This window comes from Phascolarctos cinereus, unplaced genomic scaffold (genome assembly GCF_003287225.1).
Source record: "Phascolarctos cinereus isolate Bilbo 61053 unplaced genomic scaffold, phaCin_HiC Scaffold_2;HRSCAF=192, whole genome shotgun sequence".
NCBI classification, from domain to species: Eukaryota; Metazoa; Chordata; class Mammalia; order Diprotodontia; family Phascolarctidae; genus Phascolarctos; species Phascolarctos cinereus.
The window spans coordinates 27,176,039-27,201,838 of NW_027555625.1; the positions used below are offsets into that span (position 1 = coordinate 27,176,039).

The 25,800-nt window shown below is 38.4% G+C and overlaps 1 protein-coding gene and 1 non-coding gene across 2 annotated transcripts in view; both read left to right on the forward strand.

Annotated features, from left to right (window-relative positions):
• Nucleotides 1-25,800, forward strand: part of LOC110218426 (catenin alpha-2) — a 1,469,797-nt gene that overhangs the window by 641,314 nt on the left and 802,683 nt on the right.
• On the forward strand, nucleotides 9,096-9,202 carry LOC144456020 (U6 spliceosomal RNA). Its single transcript, XR_013484930.1, has one exon. It is a non-coding gene; the product is annotated as a U6 spliceosomal RNA (small nuclear RNA).

Below are 25,800 nucleotides of genomic sequence, written 5' to 3' on the forward strand. Positions count from 1 at the left end.
GCACTGATTACTTCACACTGAACAAGGCATATGACTTCTCAGTTTCATAGGAAAAACTCTAAGATTATTAATTACAAAGAAGTAAGCATATATGCATTAATAAAGGGAATTTATATAGATGAAATCACATTCCCAGTCCCTATCCCTTTCCCTCTTACGTTTAAGTGATTGACATATTTATTCTATATATACTTATGTATGTACTTGTCAGTCTCTGAGCTTACAAGGATTGTTTCATTTTTTAAATACATATTCGTAGCGTTACCACCTGACACAATGCCTGGCATATCACAGTCAATTAATAAATGCTCATTGGTTGGTTGACCAAAGAATATGTTAGAGGTTGCCTCAAGGTCCAGAGAGGATTGCCCATTGTAACACAGTCATCATGTATCAGAGGTGAAGATTTGAACCCAGGTCTTCCTGGCTCTGAGGCCAGCTTTCTATCAGCTAGGTGATGCTTCTTTTCCACATTTTCTCCAAGAAAACTCACTCAATATGAAAATTGCAGAGCATGAAAATGTCTCTAAAAATGAAGAATCCCATGTGTAGCATTCAGTGTCTAGACTATGTGGTTTAACCTTAAAATAGGCATAATTGGACTCATACTTGATGGTGGCCTCTGCCATCCCCACAGTCGCTTATTTTTTGTGAACGCTACTACTAATTTGAACACAAATGAAAGAGTAGGAAATTTGCTCCCATTTCTTTTCTGAGCAACTTTAAGAGTGCCTAAGGAAGAGATTATAACCAAATGATGAATTAGACTTCTTACATACTTCTTTTTATATCACATAAGAAGTAAAGGTTCAGTCCATTTAAATAATAATAATAATAATACATATCATCCTTCTTTTAATCTTTAAAAGTATAATTTTATAAATCTTCACAGCTTGGCTCTATACTTAGAGAATCAGACTCATGTCCTGGATCAAGGGTATCCAACTAGTCATGAAGCTTGTTGACAGCTCAGTATTGGAAGACATCAGCAAGTTCAGACTTGTTTATTTCAGTCTTAGGTCTTTGAAAATGTGTCACTGGGTTTGTTTGTTCACTGGTGTTTTTACCTGGTTTTGAATGAAGACAGGATCTCAAATCATTATTATCTTCAGATAATGGAAACTTTATACCTCAGTCTTCTACAGTTTTTCTTGAATTTCTCCACTCCAACTCCACTGAAACAAGTATATGTGGTCCACTACAAGAATGCACAAAGGCATGTCCGAAGCTGCTAGGGAGTGCCATAGTGCACAGAGTGCTGAGGTTGGAGTCAAGAAGACCTGAGCTCAAATCCAGCCTCAGACACTTATTATATTAGTTGAGTGACCCTGGGCAAGTCACTTTACCTCTGTCTACCTCAGTTTCCTTAAGTGAAAAATGGGGATACCTCTCAGGTTTGTTGTGAAGATTAAGCAAGATAATATTTGCAAACCATTTGGCACGGTGACTGATACATAGTAGGTGCTTAAGAAATACTTGCTTCCTTCCTGCCTTGGAATGTGACCTGGCCAGAGTTGGTAATGATTCATAACCACAAAAACATCTATTTTGCTTTTGGTTTGCTATCACATGACACTGGATTTGCTGATAATTCCACCCAATTCAACTTAAAAAGCATTTAGTGGATGCCTACTATGTGTAAGGTGCTAGGGATCGATAGGTAAATAATGAAATATCTACTGTCCCCAAGGATCATAGATTTCCAGCTAGAAGGAACCTTAGAGATGATTTAGTCAAAAGTGTCAAACTCACTGGTCCTGCCCATTAAATTCCAGAGTGTGACATGGCCAGATAAAATAGAACTGGGAAAGGTTTAACAAAACAAATGAAAATCCAGTACAACATGGATAATGTTAATCTGTGGCTTTCTAAGTCAATACTTGGCCTTCAGGGATTTGTTTCTATTTGCACCAGTGAGTCAGTCAATACACATTTTGTGAATGATAGCCAAGGCACTGTGTCTAGCTCTGGGGTTGAAAAAAGATGCAAATTCTAACCCTTGTTTTACAGGTAAAGAAACTGAGGCCCAGAGAGGTTAAATGACTTACCCTATGTCACAAAGGAAGCATGTGCTAGACTCCATGTTCTCTAACATCAAAAATAATGTTATACTTTATATTCCTTTAGTGGAACCAAAAAAATCTACATAAGTAAATATGTATGTGGATGTGTATATATATATATATATATATATATATATATATATATATATATATAATACAAGTCTCTGTGTGTGTATATATACATGCATACATATGCACATACATATATATTCATAAATATATACATCTACATGTATTTTTGCAAGGGGGAGCATGAAGAACTTAGAGGGGGTTCAGGAAAAGTCTTGTATTAGGAGATGATGACTGAGCTGAGTTAAAGGGACATTGGGATTCCTGATGGCCAATACAGCGTCACAGAGATGCGTGGCAGAAGGCAACATACAAGGAATTGTAAGGAGTCCTGTGTGACTGGAGAACAGAGTTTGTAAGGGATATGGGTTAGCAGTTGCCTGCATGGTGATTCTGGAATCAGACTGCGAAGGGCTTTCCATGCAATACATAGAAATTTATATTTATCTTAGAGGCAATAGGAAGCTGATGAAGGTTACTGAGCAGTGTAGTGACAGTCACTCTCTAGTTTACTCTAAATACAGCTTTTTCTTCTTGTTGTTCAGTCATTCAATTTTGTCAGATTCTATGTGACTCCATGGACTTTGGCTATGGGATTTTCTTTTTTTTTCCTTTTTTTTTTTTTTAAAGGCAATTAGGGTTAAACGACTTGCCCAGGGTCATACAGCTAGTAAGTGTCAAGTGTTTGGTCTGAGGCCGGATTTGAACTGAGGTGCTCCTGACTTCAGGGCCAGTGCTCTATCTACTGTGTCACCTAGCTGCCTCCCATAAGATTTTCTTTACAAAGATACTGGTTAGCCATTTCTGTCTCCAATGTGTCCCTATTTTAAAAAAGAGGAAGTGAGGCAAATAGGAGTTAAGTGACTTGCCCAGGCTCACACATCTATTAAATGTCTGAGGCTGGATTTGACTTCGGGTCTTCCTGATTCTAGGCCCCACTGCACCACCTTGCTGTCCCAAATACAGCCTTAGAAGATTGCAATGCTGAAATTTCTTTCAGACCTTGTAAAGTAATGGAATTAATGCCTGTGTGTGTGTGTGTGTGTGTGTGTGTGTGTGTGTGTGTGTGTATTAACTGAATCTTTCTTATCTGGGGAATTGTACAAGGCTAGTGGGAAGCACTCTCATGCCTGAACAATTTCTTTATACAATCCAAGAACTTTACGTATTTTTTCCCTATGAAGAAAAATGTGCTTCTCACCTGGTTTCCTGCAGAGGAATAAAAGAAAGCAGCATGTGTTTACATAGAATCTGCGACTGTGACCAAAATGACAACAAAAAGAAACAAACAAAAACCACCCTATTTGTTGAGAAAGGGCAAAATGTAGTGTGCCAAGCCACTGGAGAAATACCAGCATCTGAACCGACAGAGGCAATGCTGCTGCCCAGGGACCAGAGCAGGAGATCAGCTTCACTAGCCACACTGACACCTTTTGAAACTACGTGCAGATGAGGAAGTATCTTGGAACCATAAATATATCTGATCTGGATTAGAACTTAGAAATTATTGTGGCACGGTAGAAAAAGTATGCTGCAACAGGTATGGATTGATAATAATATTTATAATATATATCTAGTGCTTAGAGAAAGCTTTTGTAGTTTGCAAAGCACTACAAATTTCTTATTTTATCCTCACAACTACCCTGGGAGGTAGGTACTATTATAATGCTCCCCTATTTTAGAGATGAAGAAACTGGGGCAGAGTATAAGTGACTTGCTTATGGTAATATTGCTTGTAAGCATAAAGTATATTTGGACTCAGCTCTGGAAGTTAGATGGCTCAGTGGATAGAGCTCCAGGTCTAGACTCAGGAAGATCTGACTTGAAATTCAGCTTCAGAAGCTTACTAGAGGTGTGACCTTGGGTAAGTTACTTAACTCTCTTTGCCTCAGTTTCTTCATATGTAAAATGAACTTTAGAAGGAAATGGCAAACGACTCCAGTGTCTTTACCAAGAAAACCCCAAGTGGGGCGACAAAGAGTCAGACATGACTGATTGAAAAAAAATAAATAAAATAATTGTGACCACGTCACTAAATCTCTGGATACACTCAAAAAGAAAGTAGAGATTGCAGAAAAGGTGCCTACTTACTTCAGTAAAGGAAGGAAGTGTTCTTATCCAGGTATTTTTTATACCAATACAAACATAGGTCATCCCCCTATCTAATTCCTTTCCTTAAGGCTGATATTGTTCAAGAAGTTTAAGATGTGTAATGAACTTGATATTAACTATTCATTTGACTCTCCCAACTAGCCCCATGGCTGGTGGATAGAGGACTTTGGGGTAGGAATTATCTGGGATCAGAGCTCACTTCCAACACTTGCTAGCTTTTTAACCTTAGGTCAGTCATGTGACCTCTCTGGATATCCTCACCTATAAAATGAAAAGAATAAATTCAGTGACCTCTAAGGTTGCTTGGAGATCTAATTCTATAATCCTTTGAACACTGTGAGGGAAGTCCTATGATTTTTTTTTGAATGTGTGCATGTATGTGTTTGTGTGTGTGTGTGGTTTAAGACTTGTGCCTTGGCTGGTATAGTCGGTTCTAAGTAAGGAACATTCCCCAATCAATGCAGATCAACCCTGGCTCGTTGTCTGGGAAAGGGGAAGGTAACAAGTATTTATTAAGCACCCTCTATGTGCTAGGCATTGTGCTACATGCTTTACAATTATCATTTCATATGATCTCAGATTGATGTCACAATACATGGCCACTACAGAATGACTATTCCCTTTGTATAAATGGAGAAATTAAGGTTCATGAAGTTAAGTGACATGCTTATAGCCACAGAGCCATTAAGTGTCAGGAACAGAATTCAAACTTGGGTTTCTACTGACATCCATCCCAACACTACAATTATACTGTTTCCTTGACAAGGCAACTAAATTTTAGACAAGGGAGGGGACTTGCCCAAGGTCACACAGAGATTAGTGGAAACTAAGACTAGAAGTGATTTATAATTTTCTTTCAACTGTGCTAGGCTTCTGAACTACCATCGATTTATTTTCCATGTCTTTTATGTAAATTTTTATGTGAAAATATTGTGCCTGTCTCCATAGAATATAAACTCCTTGAGGGCAGAGACTTTCCTTGTCTTTGATTTCACGTGATTTAGCAAAGCGTCTGGCACATAGGACATAGTCAATAAATGCTTATTTATTGATTCTTACGGGCAAATACACAAACGAGAGTTCTTAACTAACACAAAGGAAGTAGGAATATAGCTCAAGATGACTGAGACTTTAAGTAAATTATTTAGCACTGTGTCCTCAGTATCTATAAAAGGTTTCAGTTCTTTGGAGAGAATTACCACTTTTTTTATTTTAATAAAGCTACTGAATTTTGTTCAGGGAGTGACTTCCAAGGCAAGAAGAAGGATGCTATTCTCTGTTCATTGGTGGAGGTTGCAAAGGTGATAATCTAATGAATCTCAGTGAGCGTGAAAGCCTTTCACAGATAGGTATGTGTAGACTTCATCACAGAAAATAACCCAGAGAGACTAAGATGGTTAGCAAATGCCTTAGACAGGACTGGTTCATCTACCACCATGAATAATGGATCATCCAAGCATCTCATCATACAGGGAGATTTGAGTTAACTTTTAGGTATCATTATGCGAAGGGAGGCTAACTAATATTTTCATGCCCTCTTAAATGACTATTTTGCTTCTAGTCTGTGTTCCTAATGAAGCTTATTTTGGTTCCTCTGATTGGCATAGAATATTTTTCCTTCTCCTCTGCCTGTATATCTGTGCCTTTTTTGTATCTGAAATCAACTCCATGCAACATTCTAATTGAAAGGGAAAGAGCAGCAATTTTAATTACTTTCCATAATAGATATGACAATAAACAGGCCCGATTCATGGCTATTACACCAAGCAGCAAAGCTATTATATCACTGCTAGCAACAGTAGCAAAGCTGCTGCCTTGAAATAATACCGACTGTAGTTAAGAGACTGCAATTACACTCATCGCTCAAGTCCCCACAGGAGCAGGGGACGGGGGGAGCAAGGCTAAACGCTATCTTCAGAGCTGCCTGTTCATCACTTTAGTCTATGCTTTCAATTTCCTTCCTGGTCAAAACTCCTAACAAGTAGAAGAATACATTGGATTTGAGTTCTGTCTCATTTTCCATAGCGTATCAGGTAGTTCAATGGCCACAAGTCAGACAGGAATAGAGAGAAGGGGAATAATGGGAGTTACCCATACATTGGACATCCCATCTCTGGAGGCTCAAGATTTCCTGCAAGTGGGGATAGCCTCTACTTTAAGGGGGAAAAAATAGTTCAGTGAACACTTCAGCTGTTTGGAAATCAGTCTTCTGGCTTCCTTAATCATCTGGGATGACACCAAAACCAGGAATTGTTTTTAAGCTGGAAGCCTTGGGTGGTGATCAGCTAGGAAAAGCACAGGAAAGTCTAAGAAGCAGAGACTGCACTTTACAGCATGTAGCTGGTCAGTTCACCAATCAGGAAGAAAAAAAAAGCACAATAATCAATGGTAGAGCCAAGGGTCTCAGTGTGAAGTCTGGCAAAACAACATGGTAAGGAAATGGGCCAACAAGATGAATGCAGTAGGAAGAGGAAAAAAAATGAGAAGATGGAGACGGAAACTAAGTGGTGGACAGAGATAAGAAAGGGTAAATGGAATGGTGAGCAGAAGGAGCCAGCTGCAACCAGATTTAAGATCCACTAGTTTCTCTTTATACAGGTAACTAGGAAGGCATAATGATATAGAAGATATTACACTAGACTTGAAGTCTGGAGGGCCTGGGTTCAAATCCTGCTTCAGATACTTCCTAGTTGTATAATGTTGGACAAGTCACTTAATCTTTCTTCTCATCCATAAAATTGGGTGTGTATGAACTTGAAAGGAATGAAATCCCTTCTAGCTAATCCTTTGATGGCAAGTGATCTTTGAACAGCCCATAGTATGTGTACAAACACTGATGTGCCTTTTAGGAGCCCCTGAGGACCTCCATTCTAATTGCAAATAATTTATATTCATAATGAAGACCATGGGTTATTAAACAATGCATAAATAATGGATTCTGTGATCAGTTTAACAAGACAGCGATATATTAACATATTTTTAGGAAAAGTAATCTATTTATATATTGTAACATAAAGGGTTACACTCTGGTTATACAAGAAATTAAGTTATATGGATTAGCAAGTACAATTCAACACACATTTAAGGAACTATTATGGGTCAGGTACTATTCCTAGGTCCTTGGGATATAAAGACAGAAACAGCATGAGAGACTTTATCAAATGTTTTGCTAAAATATACATAAATAATATCTTGAGCATTCTCCCAATTTGACAGGTTAGTAATTGAAATTAAGTTAGCCAGGTGTGGTCTATTTCTAATGATACTGGGATGGCTCCTGGTGATCACTATTTCCTTTTCTCCATGTTTTCCCAACAACTTATTGAAAATGTATTCTATATAAGATTACTAATTGTCCTGGTTAGATTTTATGGATTTTTTTTCTTTCTCTTTTATGTTTAAAAGGAATAGTTGGAAGAAGGATGGGAACATTATTTTGGGAAAACTAGGTGATATTGAAAAGACATAAATATTTTTTTAAACCCTAATACATTTTAGAATTTTGCCAGGAATCAGAATTTTTTTTTTATCACCTTTTGAAGATACCATATTCTTTCCATTTTTGAAAATTATGACACTTGTCCTTTGTGTTCCGCTCAGTCTTTCAAAGTTCATTGATTATGGTTCAGCCATCCCATCTATTAGTTCTTTCCATACCCAAAGATGGGGGACATCTAGGCCAAGTGACTCACACTCATGAAAGGGCAGCCAGGTACTCTCTTACTTTTCTTGGGCATCGACTCTTTTGTTATTTAGTAATTTTCAGTCACTTTCAAATCTTCGTGACCCCATTTGAGGTTTTCTTGGAAAAAGATACCGGAGTGATTTGCTATTTCCTTTTCCAGTCATTTTAAAGATCAGGAAACTGAGGCAAATAGGTTAAGTGACTTGCCCAGGATGTGGGCTAGGAAGTGTCTGAGGCCAGACTTGAACTTACGAAGAGAAGTCTTCCTGAATCCAGGCCCATCACTCCATCCACTTGTGCCTGCTAGTTGCCCATATTGGTTCTTTATTAGTCTTTCTTCCTCTTCTCCTTTTCAATCCGAAAGTTAATTCTCTTTGGCAGAGAAAACAGAAGTAATATAAAAACACTGAGAAGCTCTACCTTTGTCCATCCTCTTCTCAGCTCATTCCAGCACTTCTTAGCACTAGGTAAATCCTTAATAGAATCATAGATTGAGATCTGGAGGACACCCCAGAGGCCAGTTCATCCAAATCCCTCATTTTATAGATAAGGAAATTGAGGACCAGGAGAGAGATGTTACTTTCCCTGTCATTCTCTGACTCTTCCCAGCAGCAACTTCTGGGTTTCTGCCCGCCCCCCCCCAAAAAAACCCTCAAATAGATTTGGTTCAAGTATCAGAATTCCTAGTCACATCTCTATCTGGGAACACTTAATTAAAGAATTAGAGAGTTAAAGATGGAGGGCAACTCATATTACATCAAGGCCAACCTTCTCATTTTCTAGATGAGAAAACCCAGGTTTACTAAGTGATTTGCCAAAGTCCCCACGGATAGTAAGTGCCAAAGTCTGGATTTGAGCTTAGGTCTTCACTCCCAATCTAGCTGTAAACCACAACTGATTCCCTACACAATACTGATGGGAATCGGCTATGCCTTGTACTGACAATACCAAAAGTCAATTAGACCTGTCATCAATTAATCCATCAACTGCTAAGTGCTAGGGACTGTGCTAAACACTAGAGAGACAGAGATAAAAATGAAATGTTTCTGACCTCAATGAACTCATAGTGATTTGAGAAAGGCATTTGTACTTTTCACATGCACACACATGCACACACACATTTTTGTCCATCTGAGAGAAACATACATAACTGTATAAAGAATATAGCACCAACTTTGACAGCATGTCCTGAAATTGGAATGATACAGAGAAAATGAGCATAGCCCCCCTACACAAGGATGACATACAAATTCTTGAAGTGTTCCTTATTAAAAGGAGAGAGGTAGAATAAAAACAGGGTAGTTAGGGGAGAAGGCTGCCAGAGAAGGGGAGGGGAATGTTATAGAAAGACTTCACATAGGCCCAAGCAGAGCAAAGGAACCAAGATGGAAGATTGTGTGTCATGTGAGGAATAGCAAAAAGGCCAGTTTCTCTGGCAAGAGTGTAATGTATACATTAATAATGTATAATGAGAAATAATGAGAATGGAAATGTAAGGTTAAGGGTTCTCGGGTGTGCTGTTATTTTCATAAAGCAATATATTACTTGATTTGCAAAGTAATGAAGTGTAGAGACCAAAGGATTTGACTCCTCTGTTCCCACTCTTTTTTCATTTTGGTTGGAGGTAGGGAGATGGGCCTTTGACTCCCAAATGATTAAGGATGTGTAGCGAAAAAAAATGTTACTGCAATATTAGTCATGAGGACCTGAGTTCTAATTTTCCCTATAGCAGTAACTGAAAAATTGCTTAACCTGAGCCTCATTTCCTTAATCTCTAAAATGGGCAAATGATAGCACCTGCTTCACAGGATTTTCGTGAGAATTATGTAATTATGGAAAACCCTTTGTAAACTTTGTTGTTGTTCAGTCATGTCTGACTATTCACTACCTCATTTGGGATTTTCTTGACAGAGATACTGGAGTGGTTTGCCATTTCCTTCTCTAGCTCATTTGACAGAGGAGGAAACTGAGTCAAACAAGGTTAAATGGCTTGCCCAAGGTCACACAGTAGTAAGTGGTCTGAGGCCAGATTTAAACTCAGGTCTTCCTGACTCCAGGCCCACTTCTCTGTCTACTGTGCCATCTTGCTACCATGTAAACCTTAATGTCATATGTAAATGTTAGCTCCTGTATGAAGAGTGAGATTTCCTATCATTTTTATAAGTTTGAGTTACTCTAAGATTCCTTCTGATTCTTAACTCCTAAATCCTTTAGAAGTTAATTATGTTCTCCTGAACATGGGACCTTTATTTTGTAGGCTACTAATTGTATTCTGTGTTGTTTCTACCACCAGAATGTAAGGTCCCTGAGGGCAAGGATTTTCTTGTTTATGTATTTTTATCCCTAGCACTCATAATACTGCTTGGTACATCTTAAGTACTTAATGAGTACTTTCGATTTATTCATTCATTTAAGGCTTACACAATAAATGCCATCTTGACATGGAGTTGGCTCACTGAGTCAATGATGTCTGCCAACTTTTTGGCTGTTGTCGATCCTTAAAAACCAAACAAGAACAGCCACCAACTTCCTTGCCATCGCCTTGATCTACTGTCCTCTTTCCAACTTTATTCACTAAACAATAAAAAAGAGTATTTTGTGCTCACCACCTCCACTTCTTCATCTAAGACAGTAATAACCTACCTTTTCAAGCTTCATAAGGTCTATATCTGACCATGGCAATACCTCTTCAAAATTTTTTGGTGGCTCCTATGGCTTTTGATGATAAACTACAAATCATGAAGGCCATCAGATAAGCCCTCCACAATCTAACAAAATCTACCTCTCCAGCCCAATTTCAAAACATACCCACCCCTTTCTTCTAACTGAATAACTAGATGTTTCTAGAACTCTACATACCAGCTCTTGTTCTGTGCATTGGCACTAGCCATTGCCCATACCAAAGGTGAAATCATTCCTTCAAAACTTACTACCTCTATGACCTTGGGCTAATCAATTTATGCTCCCTAGACCCCAGTTTCCTTATCTTTAATATTAGAGGATGAAATGGATGACTTCAGAGGATTTTTCTAACTTTAGATCCATGATTTTATGATTGTATAACCCTATGCCTGTAATGAACTCCTTTTTTTTTGGGGGGGTAATGGGGATTAAGTGACTTGCCCAGGGTCACATAGCTAGTAAGTGTTATGTGTCTGAGGCCAGATTGAACTCAGGTCCTCTTGAATCCAGGGCCAGTGCTCTATCCACTGTGCCAACTAGCTGCCCCCAATGAACTCATTCATCTCTGTTTCTTAGAATGCTTAGCTTCATTCAATGCTCATCTCAGCAGCCATCTTCTCCAGGATGCCTTCCAGGATTTTCCCAAGTGACAGAGTAGACTTGGAGTATTTCTAGCTCTCATTTATCCATTTTTATGCCCTCACTTGTATATACTTACCTGTATATTTGTCTAATCCTCCTTATTGAAATTAAAGCCACTGAGTAAAGAGGTTCTTTTCTGTTCTGTCTTTGTATCCCCAGGGCCTACCAAACAACAGTTGCTTTATAAAGGCTTGTTGAATGTAATTGAACCAAAGACTTTTCAAAGTTAATGTGAGCATGGCCTCTAGTTCCTTGCTCTACTTCAGCTATGTGTGTATGTATGTATGTACGTGTGTGTGTGTGTGTATATATATATATATATATATATATATATATATACATATATATGTGTGTGTGTGTGTATGTATGTGTACGTGTATATGTATATATATGTATGTATGTGTATGTATGTGTATTTGTATGTATGTATTTTTGCTGGCATTGTTAATGAATTCATCAAACACCCAAAATGTGCTATAGCTCCATTCACCATGTTTGGGCAATGCCCGTGTGTATTTGTTTCATTGTGGTAATTACTTTTTAATTAGGGCATCTACTGGCCATTGGGCAGGTGATTAGTCACTTTAACTATGGCTGGCAGCGATTGCTGCTGAGTTTGGACTCCTGTGGGATATGGAGGGATTATTATTGTAGTGGATATTATGATTATTATTCAGACACCAAGCTGCCCGCTTTGGTTCTCTATGGCACAGCCCAGCTGAGAGCTGGGTATGGACAGAATATTTTAGTCCAGCCCCATTCCATACAATGAGCACAATGGCTGTTATGGGGCTCCCCAGGAGCAACCTCTTTTCAAAGTTGCACTGTTATAGCTCCCATTATTTTCCAAACAGAAGGCTATCAGGCATATTATCTTGCCTCTTGTATTTCCAAATTGTCCTAGCAATATTGAAAAATTACCTTCTTTCTTTGATACACATTATCTCTTCTTTTCAGTCAGCCAATCAGCCAATGTTTATTGAACAGCTACTTTGTAGGATTACCTTTCTGAGGCTGAGTCATGCAGTGCTTACTAAGACCATGTCCTTTTACTCAAGGTAAACCATGGCTATGCATGGAGAAGGCTGGGAGAGTCATCATGTGTCATATTATTAGAACCCCAAACTGCACAAAAATGGGAATGGCCAATGAGAATGTCATCCTTAAACATAAGGCATCATTATCACTATGAACAAGGACTAGATTTTGAGTCTGACACCATGTGCTTGTTTTTGCCAAGTTTCATTTACCGAACTCTACAGGACTGATAAACCAAAATTGCCTTTATTTTCAAAGTTTCATGTCATTTAGTTATGAAAATAAGCACAATGTACAATGCTTTTTCTTACAATATTCAGACAAAAAAGAATCAGTACCTGTTGACTTCCTGGAACCAGATAAGGAGAAAATGACTGGTACAGCATATATGAGTCATAAGAAGTCATGGCTACTAAAGAATAAGCACTGACCAAAGTGCTTAAATCCAAGGAGAGGTTGTGTCTCAATTCACTACAAAATATACATACATCGCCATGTATTTGATCATTCGAGGCACGGACCAGATTGTACTCTTTGTTGCACACATGTGGTGGTAATCTCAAATATATACTACATTCAGGCTGTCAGAATCAGAAAGACATGCAGTTTAGATCAGATATCATGTAGAAAGAAGCCTATGGCTTGAGGACCCACTGTGCCAGAGACAAAATGAAAGTCAATAGAGGTATGAAAGCATCTTGTACCAGATGTCTTAAGTTTTCCCTGCTGGAAATACCTGAGAAAAAAAGTTACCATCAAGATGAAAAGTCCCAAGGGGGCCTTCTTTATCAGTCTACAGGAAGCCACTGAGCCTCTGGGGAATTGGATTGGACTCTTTTCCAGTCATGGCTGGAGAAGAATTTTGGATTTGGCAGTTATTCCTCATTCAGGAAACCATACGGTGAGGTGTAGATTCTTGGGGTACTGGGACTCCATAATCGTGGCATGGGGGCCCTGTCCAAATGAATTCAACCCAAATCTTCTTTCAGCCAGAGACAAAGTTTTATTAGGGATGTGTCATATAGGCCAGACTCTTAAGGAATCTGAACATTAGTGACATCCATAAGGATGAGCAGGCAGGAGGAAATCTTAGCCTAACGTTGACTTTGCTAGAAAGAGTATGATAATCTGTTATTCTATGGCTCTGTTCAACATCTCTGTGATTGAGTGGAAAGCTGCCTAGATCAAAGCCCCTTTCTCTGGGTACTTCTTCCTGCTCCCTCATATCGATCTATGCCAATTTTATCCCACAAGTATCCCTATCCCATTCTTCTCTACATTTCCAATGTGCCCTCTGTAATTCTATTCAATCATTAACAGGTTGTCCTTCATATTAGATTTGTATCATCCTCCTGAAATGTACAATGTATATACTTTCTATATTCATACATGTGTACATGTTGTCAAGTGTGTAATAGAGGAGTCTTTTTTATTTTGTTACACTATAAGTTTCTTGAGTTTGTGGACACAGCCCCAGGGCCTAACACCAGGGCTTGACACATGGTTGATACTTAATGCTTGTTGAATTAAGTTGAAAGGAATTTATGATCTCCATGAGAAACAAACACACACACACACACACACACACACACACAGGGAAACATAAAATAAAAATGCAATAGACATATATCCCTTCAATGTAACAGTGAAGGGAGTTTAAAAAAACATTGGCTAATTGTTAAGTGAGTAGTACAGGAAATAGCTGCAGGATTTCAATTTTCATTAATCATCTGTGACTGAAAAGTTACAATGTGTTTATGGAAATTTAATTTGGAGTGTGTAGATATGAATAAGGATATAGGGAAGGGATGGATCTAATATTAGGGAAAGTTGTGGATTCTGTAGTTACTAGATTATAGAGGTTTACATTGGTCATGAGTATCATGATATTATAACAACATACATTCAATAGGTATACAGGTAAAAAGAGGGAAGAATAATTTTTTTGAGTTTTCCATTTTACTTTTATTTTTAATATTGATATTAATTTAAATTTTTAATACTTCATTTTTCATATAATATTTTACTAATTTTTAATACTAAAGCTATATTTACATAAAATATCAAAGCAAGATTTACTGGAATATAAATACCTAGGTACACTGAAAAAACCTCAGTTATCTTCAAGGGTTATTAATTACTGAATAATCTAGTTTTATTACTATATCTTCATTTATTATTACTATACCTCCCTCATATCACATCCCTTCCTCCAAGATGATCAAGAGGGAAATCTCTAATAGCTGTACCTAAGGACAAAAGTTATAGGGCAGTGAGGGTAGCAAAAGGGATAGATGTCCAGAAAGGATCTGCACTTAGCTACCTACCCTTTTTAGAAGAAGAATATTAATAAAGTGTTATTGTATAGTGTAAAGGTCACTGGAATAGGCACTAAGGCAAATTCCTTTTGTGTCCTGGCTATGAGAGATCCCCTTTAATGCTAATGCTTTCTCTTTATTGATTCTGATTTAATCTTAAATATGTCCTGTGTGTAAATACATGCTTTCCTAATGTCCTCCCTAATGGTCTGTGAGTTACTTGAGAGCAAAGATTATATTTTGCCTTTCTTTGTGTTTGCATTGCTTAGCCTAGTGCCTGGCACATAGTAGGTGCCTAATAAATGGTTATTGGTTGACTGACTTGGGAGAGTGGCATTCTTTCTCTGGGTAACAGTCTCTGTGTTTATAATATAAGAGGATTAGACTGGATGACATTTAAGGTCCCTTCTGGGTCTAACATTTTATAATTCTTTGATTTGAATGAGCTTAGAGCCCTGGGTAAAAGACCATATGGGAAGAAAATCTGGGAGAGAAGAAACCATTAAAGAAAGATATTCTCATCAGCCCTTGGAGGCATAGAATAAACCAGAGTTATGCATAGAGATGTCTGGAAGGGGAACCAGATGTCACATTAGTTGAACCCAAGTTACACAAAGATGGGAATGGCCAATGGCAATGCCACTCATGAAAAAAAAAATTGGGCCAAGACCCTAAGGCAAATGACGACCCTCTAGTGTACTTGATGAAATACTTCCTTGCTTCTGTTTCAGCTTTCTCTGCTTCTATCATCAGTGCAATATGTTCTTATTACATAACTTAGTTATACTTTTCCATGAAGAAAAAGGCCAAAAGGGGAAAAAGAAAAAAATGTGTTTTTTATTTCCATACAGGCACAAAAACAACTAAGAGAAAAAAGTAATCTCTTAAATAAACCAAAATTAATGCAAGCTCTGAAATAAGTTGAGTCTCTTGAGGGAAACCATGGTCAACAAAATGTAAGTTTTCTTAGTCATATTAATCAAAAGAGGAAAATCTGAGAGAGAGTTCACTCATTCTTGGTTTGGGAAGGATACTGACACTAGATGATAGGAAGAAGATAGAACAATTCTAATTTGCTCACCAAAAATATCATTTTTAGGATTCCTGATCTGATATAGGTTAACCTACATAGTTTCTGAGATCCTTTCCAAATCCTAGGTTCTGTGATTTTGTAATCATGAAAGAATAGTGTGTGTGTGTGTGTGTGTGTGTGTGTGTGTGTGTGTGTGTAATAGGGAGTTGTTGTGTGTAAACATTGCCGAAGTGAAACAGTATCTCCTTATTGGTGGTTCCAGGAATTGAGGAATTATTAAAAAGATGATTAGCCACCAAATCAGAAAGAAATACCCATTCTTGTTTCTTTGAATCTTTTCTCTCTCTCCCAAAAGTCTATCCCAAGGGTGGGGAAACTGTGGCTTTCTAGGTCCTCAGGTGGGGCCTTTTGACTAAGTCCAAGTTTTACAGAACAAATCCTTTTATTAAGGTGATTTGTTCTATGAAATTTGGATTCAGTCAAAGGTCCACACTTGAGGACCTAGAGGACCAAATGTGGCCTCAAGGCCACAGGCTCCCCACCCCTAGTCTATCCATTGCTAAATCTCATTGTTTCTACTTTTACATCTGTCATATAAGTCCACTTCCTTCCATCCACAGAACCACACCCAAGTTCAGGCCATCATCATCTTTCTCTCTCAACTGTGCTTTTTCAATAACCTTCTAGTAGGTCCCTCTATCTTAAGTCTCTTTCTGCTCTTTTATGCAGCCTCCCATAGTTGCCAAAATTATTTAAAAAAACAACAGATATCCAATCATGTCACTCTTCTCTCTACTCCAAAAATTCGAGTGACTCCTTATTATCCCCGGGATCAAATATAAAATCCAAGAGCATCTAGAACTCTTCACAGTAGGTCCCTGCCCTAGGTTTCTATCCTCACAATTCACTTTCCTCCCTCACACCCTTGCATGCAGTTATGCTGGCCTATTTGCTATCCTTTTGGCACTGGAACGTTCTTCCTCCTCACATCTAGCTACTCACTTCCCCAGCTTCCTTAAAGGCTCAGCTAAATTCCCACTTTTTTGCAGAAGTCCTTTCTCATTCTTTCCTGCCTCATCTACAGGTGCTTCTCTTCCCCTTAGTCAGAGGATCGTGTATTTCAAGCCAGAAGGGACAATAGAATCAATACCCGTCCCTCTCCCCACTTCAGCTTTTAATGCCTTCAGTTTTGAGGTTACCTCCCACCTGATCTGGACATATCTTGTATAAACGTGGTTATCTGCCTGTCCCTTGTCCTTCATTAGAAAACATTACTTGAAGGCATACACTATTTTTGCTTTCCTTATAATCCTAGGACCTAACATAGCACCTAACACATAGAAAGTGCTTAATAAATACTATAAGAGCCACTGAGAAGAAACAACTCTAGGTCTTGTTTGTTTTTCAAACAATTTCTCTCTTTTCCTCTTTTTCTTCCGTGTAAGTCCACCCATAATGAGTCACTGCATCACCTCAGCAAGACTGATGTTCACTGGCCCCAGGCCTTGAGTTTGTGCCGAAAAATCTCAAATACCTAGAAACCAAACTGAGCCAGATAAGCACAATGAACATTCTCTACCCAGCATCCATATCAACCCCAACCACAGATCACACACATGTTCACACACACATATGCACACACACACACACACACACACACACACACACACACACACACCAAAAGTCATTACTTAATCAACAAAGCAACTTGTAAGAGGTATTCAGAAATGTTTCTCCTCATTTATAAAATAAAATGGTCAGCTAAGTGACACAGTGGATGGAATGCCACGCCTGAAGTCACGAAGACTCATGTTCTTGACTTCAAATCTGGCCTCAGACACTTATTAAGTGCATGATCCTGGTCAAATCATGTAACCCTGTTTGCCTTAGTTTCCTCATTTGTAAAAGGAACTGGAGAAGGAAATGGAAAACCACTCCAGTATCTTTTCTGAGAAAACCCCAGGTGGGGCCATGAAGAGTTGTACATGACCAACACAACTGAACGAAAATAATAAGAAAATGAGATATTTTATGTAAAGTGCTTTAAAAATCTTAAATCACTATAGAAATGTTAGTGATTACTTTATTATTATTTTAAAACTTCCTTCATGTCCTACTCATATCTATAGTCATGGATAATGAGAGCTAATATTCACAATGATGATACTGAATCTGTTACCTTTTTTATCAAAGAGAGATTCAGTTCTGTTCATTAAAAACTCATCTGATTGACATGGGACTTAAAACTGATTCAGTTACTCAATCAAAGAAGCAAAGGTGAAATACTTACTCTGTGCCAGGCACTATCTAAAGGGCTGATATACAAAGAAAGGGACCTCGAAAGTCATTTAGCACAGGCATCTTGTTTTACAGCTAGGGAAATCAAGGTCCAGTGAGGGGAAATGGATTTGACTCCAGTCAGGCATGTATTGAGTGATAAAAGTAGAAATTTAAAACTACCCCTCTGACTCAATATCTCTTTTCCCTATATCACACTCTTTCCCTCACAATGTCAGGAAAAAGGATTCAAGCATTTGAAAAGGTTTTCAATAGCTATTAGAGTACCCATATTTCTTTTTAAAGGATTTTTGTTATTGTTTAGATACCCAGCATCAGAGGATACCCTGATCTTTTTGCTTAGTTAAGACTTTAATTTAAAGCCTCTGACTGCCACAGATAAAAAGAGATCCTGGTAATAGAAGCCTTTTCCTGGTTTGGTTTGACCTCTTTCTTCATGAGAAGTAGAACTGGATTTTTAATACATTATTTGCCACTCTGGGTGGGAATATGGTTGAAGACATGAAGGAAGAAATTGGAAAGAGTTTAAGAGAAAAAAATAGATAATCTGTGTGGAATTATGTAAAAAAAAAAGTGACCATAACCCTTGAACCATAAATTCCAGTGCAGGGCAGGTGTCTCAAAGAAATCAGTGACAAGAGGGTGGAACTAAGACGGCACAAAAAAAAAAAAACAGCTTCTCACCTAAGCTCTCCCTCAAACCCCTGCAACACCTTTAAATAATGCCATAAAACAATTCCTGGACAAGGTGAAATAATTTTCTAACCAAAGACCACTTAGAAGGTCAGCAGGTCCACAATAATGGGAGTGGAGCACAATTCAGCACAGGCTGCACCAGCACAGACCAAGCCCCAACAAACCAGAAGCAGGCCTTGTGAGCCACTGAGTCAGCAGTGGCGGTAGCTGGGAGTGGCTGCTTCCAGAGTTCTCATCACACAGATTGTAACGGGGTGAAACAACTGGTCAGAAAGAGATTACAGGGGTCTCTTTGCTAACACTGAGGCAGGACTTTGTTGCTTTGCCCACGCTCAGATCAGATCTTAGTCTTGAGTGGCACTAGCACAGCAAAGCTGGTGGCTGCAAGTGGAGTGAGAACCCTTGTCCAAGTTCCAGGTCAGAAAAGAGTGCTCGTGGTCCCTCACAAACCAGAACACATGCCAGGAGAGCAGCAAACACACCTCTCCTTAGAACATGCCACCTTGGAAGAACTGAAAACTTACAAGTCCCTAGAAGTGTTTCTGAAAACAGCTGCATAAAACCCCTGAATCTTGGGACAGTGCATCCTCCACCCTGGAAGCAGAGCCCTAATTTAACAAAGAGTTAAAAGTCAAATAATAGGCTAGGAAAATAAGCAAACAACAGAAAAATCCTAACCATAAAAAAGTTATTTTGGTGATAAGGAAGATTAAAACGCACACTCAGAAGAAGACAACAAAGCAATAGTTCCAACATCTGAAGCCTCCCAAAAGATGTGAATTTGTCTCAGGCCATGTAAGAGCTCAAAAAGGATTTTCAAAATTGAGTAGAATAAGTAAAGGAAAAATGGGAAAGAGAAATGAGAGTGATACAAGAAAATCATGAAAAATGAATCAACAGTTTGGTAAAGGAGACACACAAAAATTACTGAAGAAAATAACACCTTAAAAAGCAGACTAGGTCAAATGGTAAAAGAGCTATAAAAAGCCAATGAGGAGAAGAATGACTTAAAAAGCAGAACTGGCCAAATGGAAAAAAAAAGAGAGACACAAAAGCTCACTGAAAAATAAAATCCTTAAACATTAGAATTGAGTAAAAGGAAGCTAATGACTTTATGAGAAATCAAGAAACAATAAAAGAAAACCAAAATAATGAAAAAAAATGGAAGACAATATGAAATATCTCATTAGAAATCACTGAGAAAAAGATTGGCCCTATATATCACAAAATATTTATAGCAGCCATTTCATCAAAGGAGAATTGATAAACAAAATAGATGCCCTTTTATTGGGGAATGGTTAAACAAAATATGGTGCAGGAATATAATGGCCTATTACTGCGTTGCATGAAATAATGAATATGATGAATACAAGAAGCACAGGAAGACATGTGTACTGATGCAAAGTGAAGAAAGCAGAGCCTGGAAAACAATACATGTTAGAATTACAAGAATGGAAATAGAAAGAACAGCCATAAAACCATGTAGACTGAATGCTGTGAAGTTATAATGTCCAAGTCTGGTCATTATAATTTATAATTTATAATATGATATTCAGTGCTAGAAGGACCCTTAGAGAGGTCCTCATTTTACAGAAAAGAAATATGTGGAGGATAAGAGAGGTAAAATGTTCCCAAGTTTGCAAAGATATAATAGCCCAGTTCTATATGATATTATGCTATGCTATGCAATACTATGCTATGATATTATGGAGCTATGAGAAGGCTCTACCCCCTATATCTTTGAAGGGGCAGAGTAATGTGGTTGTGGAATGTTACTTGTATTATCAGACTGTTTTTGACGTATTTGTTAGTTTTACTGAACTCTCTTCCAACACCACCCCACCCACACACAGTTTTCTATTCTTAATTATTTAGAATGTTTCACCGGGAAGAGGAGAGAAAAGGAATATGTTGGGAAGTATAGGTAATATAAAAACAAATACTAATAAAGCATATTTTAAAACAGCAAAGAAACAAGTAATTGCATTAAAATCATAGAAGGCAGGTCTGTTGTGACTTTCTAGGTCAGTTTAGATTGTGATCTTTTTGAGAGCTAGTATTGTCTTTTGCCTCTTTTTGTATCCCCAGCATTTAGCACAGTTCACGCACCTTTATAATAGGTAAAACCTTATTGGCTATTTGTGGAACAAATAAAGGGGATATTGAGGATGATGTAGTGGAGGTTTCTGGGATAAGGAAATACCTCTGGAGGAGAATAGGAAATATTCAGAAGGTAGCACTCAAGGAAAGAGGTATGCGAGATAGCATGAGACAGTGGAAAGTATATCATCTCTGGAGTCAGAAAACCAGTTTTCAAATCCCACCTCTCACACATGCTGCTTGTGTGACTATGGAGAAGTCATTTATTCTTCCTGGGCCTCAGTTTCCCCAACTGAAACACAATTCCTAGGTTCAACTAGATGGTCCCTTTCAGCTCTAAAATTATAATCCTACGACTAAGGGGAAGAGAAACATTTGTAGAGGAATTCTGGGTTATCTTACTTTTGCAACCTTGGGAATTTCCTTTCCTTCTCTTAGTCTTAAATTCCTTTTCAGTAAAATGAGGATGTCTCAAAGGCTTCTTTCAGCTCTGATAGTCTATATAATTCAACATATTCAAGGTACATGGGGAACCAGTAGAGGCCCTTGTTGCTATTAGCTCTCATTTTGGAAAAAAAAATCATGAAGATCAGAAGCTCTCACTGAAAAAATAGAAATAAGCGAATGATGGATTGAGTAGATTCCACTTTAAGAAGGCCCAACACTTACCCCAAAATTCAACCTAAAAATGGCTCAAGCCCGGTGAGAGTATTTCTATTACAGAGATTTTCACTTGAGTAAAAGATGTATTTCAAATTCCCTTTAAATGCCAAGGTTAGACAGCATATTTATGTAATTGTTTATCTATATTTAATGATCTAGAGGCATGGAGGGGCAGCAGCTTTGAAACTGTAAAACAACCAAAAAATTAAGATGAAACTTTAAGTATTCATCCTACAGAAAAGCTTGCTGTAGTGAAGCAACTTAGTGATGCTAATGTTAGCAACTTGGAAGCTCTCCTTTTAAAATTAATGTATTTTATTTGGAAAGATAATAACAGCAAAACATTTCTATGATAAAAAAGGAATACAGTTATTTTCTGTGTAAGGAGGGTTTGATCCTACTAACAACTGTGTGCAATATAGACTTCACAGGTGAGAGAAAGGAGGCTCAGAGAATCTTTGTGACTTGTCCATGGTCCTGCAGAGAGCAAGTGAGCACAGGTATCTCTAGCATATAAGACCACTTTGTTTTCCTTCATGACACACTGCCTCTCTGAAATAAAAAGGATAAAAGTTTAATCTGTAAGTCACTTTTCAAGGGCCCTTGTGTGGTGGAGAGACCCAACCATAATGAGCCAAACACATAACTTCAGCGTCTTGGAAGATATCAGAATCAGTGATCTGGCAATCAATCTTCCATCACTTTGTGAGGCATAAGGTACTGGGTAGCAACCAGCTCGGCTTTGTGAATTGCAAACCGTGCCAAATCAATTTATTTTTTTTCTATGACAGAGTGACAGGCCATGGAGATAGGAGAAAAGTAATGGATATAATAGATCTGGGCTCCAGGAAGGTTTTTGATTCTGTCCCACATGACAGTCTCATAAACAAGTTTGGAGGATCAGATCACAGCCTGGAAGGGTGTACCTGCCCTTGCACCTCTGAGTGCTAGCAGGACTCTCTATTTTATCAGTTGGAACTTTGTGTCTGGAAATGGTAGCAGAAATTCTTCCTGGGACAAGATTTGGGAAAAGTCCACAGAGAAATTCACTCCCAACATATTATCTGGTAGCTTTCTATTTTGACTAATTACTTCTTTTTTTTTTTTTTGGTGAGGCAATTGGGGTTAAGTGACTAGCTCAGGGTCACACAGCTATTAAGTGTCAAGTGTCGGAGGCTGGATTGGCCACAGCTGTATCCACTGTGCCACCTAGCTGCCCTTTGACTAATTATTCTTAACCAGAGGTGTTAAACCTCTAGTATTTCTGCAGGTGAAGGATTCTAAGTAATTTCAAATGCCTCCTAAATTTAGTTTTCTTGACAACATCCAAACTGTCCCTGCTCTGACATGATTGGTGCAAGAAATGGGCTTGGCTATAGAGGAAAGTATAGAGAAAGAAGCAGCTAATACAAGAAAGTAGCATAGTTCCCATCGTCTTTGCTTACCCACTCCTTTCATAACACCTGGATCATATCTTCTTTTAGGTGCTGTCTGAGAAAATTAGATTCAAGTTTTAAAATGGAGAAGGAGGGCTTGGGAGGGTTGTATTATATACATGCAAATTTCTGGTAGGATATCATAAGATTAGAGAAAAATGCTGCTCCTTTGAGCCAATGGTAGAAATTTAAATATAGAAATGGAACCCATATTTTATGAGCCCCAAATAAAGGTATTCATTCATCAAATCTTTATCAAAATCATGCATTATTTTCTTTAATTTTGGATTGTCACAGAAAATGCAAGAAGTGTGATCACTGTAGATATAGGAACTTATGGGAGGCTTATAGATTTAGAGCTACATGAGACCTCAGTGACGATCAAGTCCAACTCCCTCATTTACAGATGGGGATACTGAGGCACAAAGAATTTAAGTCACTTGCCCAAGACTACATAATTAGTTGCTAAGTGGAGATTCCGACTCAGATCTTTCTAATCCCAAGTCTCTACCCATTGTGCTTTCTACCTGCCTCCCCCAGATTTCTATTTTAAGGAGGTACTTCAGTTCCTGCAAAGTTTGGAAAGCTACATGCTCCAGGAGACCTCTCCTTGTTCACACAGGCACTAATTATAACTCATTTTCCCAAAAAATTTTCCTAAATCTCTCCTGTCTTTTAAATTTAGCTCAATTTCCCTTGTATCATTAACCCCATTAGTACTTATGCCCTCCCCCCATATACCTAAAAAAATTGACACATGCCAAATTCATCTTTGTCTACCATCTTCTAGCATGATGCCTTGTTCATCATACACATGATAGGTTCTCGATCAGTGTTTGTAGAATTTTTAAGGAATTGTGCAGTAAACCAACAAACCTAGTAATCATGTATGTTCGCCTTTGGTTCAAAGAATAGTGACTTACCCTTCCTCGATATACCAAGGTAAAATCCCCTAACAAGATGTCCTTCATTTTTCTATGTCACCAGCCCCATCCCCCAGTAGTCAGTACTGAAAAAAAATGATCTATCTTTCTGAACCTTCTTTCTAGTTACTACATCATCATAATAGCTCGGTAATTTTATCACTACCACGAGGCAAACAATCACTCTTGTGTTGACTACTGAGGAGGAAACTGTTAATGGCATTAATTGGGTGATAATGTGATCTAGCACTCTGGGTAATTGTGCAGCCTCCCATAGTGGGTGCTTGCTGGGGAGATGGGGAGAAATGCTAAATGGGAGAGTTGTCAGCACACAGCTGTGTGTGAAAGGCCAGAGGGAAGAAAAATGAGGCTATTTCTATATATTAGCTGCATTTTGGTGTTTGGGAAAGAAACCCTTTCTAGTGGGGCAACTGGTCCTGAAGGAACCCTCTTTTGGCTTGGCATTAGCTCTGTGATTTTGGGCAAGTTAACTTCATATCTCTGGACCTCAGTTTCCCTAAAAGAAAGGATTTCACTAGGTGGGCTCTGAGTTTCCTTGCAGTGCTAGATCTCTTAGCCTATAGCTTGGTCTAAGGTTAGTAAATTATCATGATAATACATCATCATAATGCAATATAAGGTAAGTAGATTGTACCTGAGGCATCACAATTCTTAGTACTGATCATTGGCTTCCACAGGTGTGTAGCATCATACATTTTGAACCGTATGTGACCTTAGTGGCTATCTAGTGTAACTCCCTCATTTCACAGAGGATCAAACTGAAGCCCAGAGAATTTGAAGTTTGCTCAAGGTCACAAAGTATTTAAGTAGTAGATTAGATTAGATGTTTGAACTCAAGTCTTCCAATTCGAGATTTCACATTCTTTCTTATCACCAGGCATTCTGCAAAAATTATCTTTACATAGTCTGAGGGCTACTCCCATAGTCAGACCTCACATGCCTCCCGCTCTAGGGCATGTATTGTGGTTTCGTTTGTCCTCTCTCTCTCTCTCTCTCTCTCTCTCTCTCTCTCTCTCTCTCTCTCTCTCTCTCTCTCTTTCTCCCCCCCCTTTCTCCCCCCTTCTCTCTCTCTGTCCCTCTCTCTCTCTCTCTCTCTCTTCTCTCTCTCTCTCTCTGTCTCTGTCTCTGTTCTCTCTGTCTCCTCTCTCTCTCTCTCTCTCTCTCTTCCTCTCTCTCTCTCTCTCCTCTCTCTCTGTCTCTGTCTCCTCTCTCTCTCTCTCCTCTCTCTCTCCTCCTCTCTCTCTCTCTCCTCTCTTTCTCTCTCTCTCTCTCTCTCTCTCTCTCTCTCTCTCTCTCTCTCTCTGTCTCTGTTTCTCTCTCTCTCTCTCTCTCTCTCTCTCTCTCTCTCTCTTTCTCTGTGTGTATGTGTGTGAGAGACAGACAGAGACAGAGAGAAGCTGAGAGGTGTCAAATATGCAGAGGCTGGGTCTCATGGGATGTGTTGTAGCTGTACACTCTAGAGTGCCCAAATCAAATAAAAATGTAATTGTGAAATATTTAGCAAAATAAAAAATACAATAAAACACAGATGATGTTAGCATTATGTGGTTTTATAGGTTAATATCCACCCTCAGGGATCTTTATGTCTGGTTTAGTGGCCCTTAGGTCTCTTTGACTTTGACACCACTGCCCTTTACCACAACTATCTCTCTGTCATATTCTATTAGTTATTTCATTCTGTGTCCTACTTCCCTACTTCTCTGAGGGCAAGGATTGGCTTAGCTAAACTTTGTTTCTCTATTTTCTCTTGCCCCACCAAGCACTAAGAGTGCTTCTCACACCAATATATAGTAGGAGAATAAATAATGATTAAACAAATAATTTCAATAATAATAACAATAACATTTGAGGGATTTGTATTTTATCAATATGTGGGACTACTAATAATTGAAAATGATTCCTCATAACTCAGTAGATGGTCTTTAAGAGTTTCTGTGAAAAAAAGTAAGAAAAATAACAATAAGAATATGAAGAAGGAAGAGGAGAAGGCATAAGAAGAGAAGGAGGAGGAGGAGAAGGAG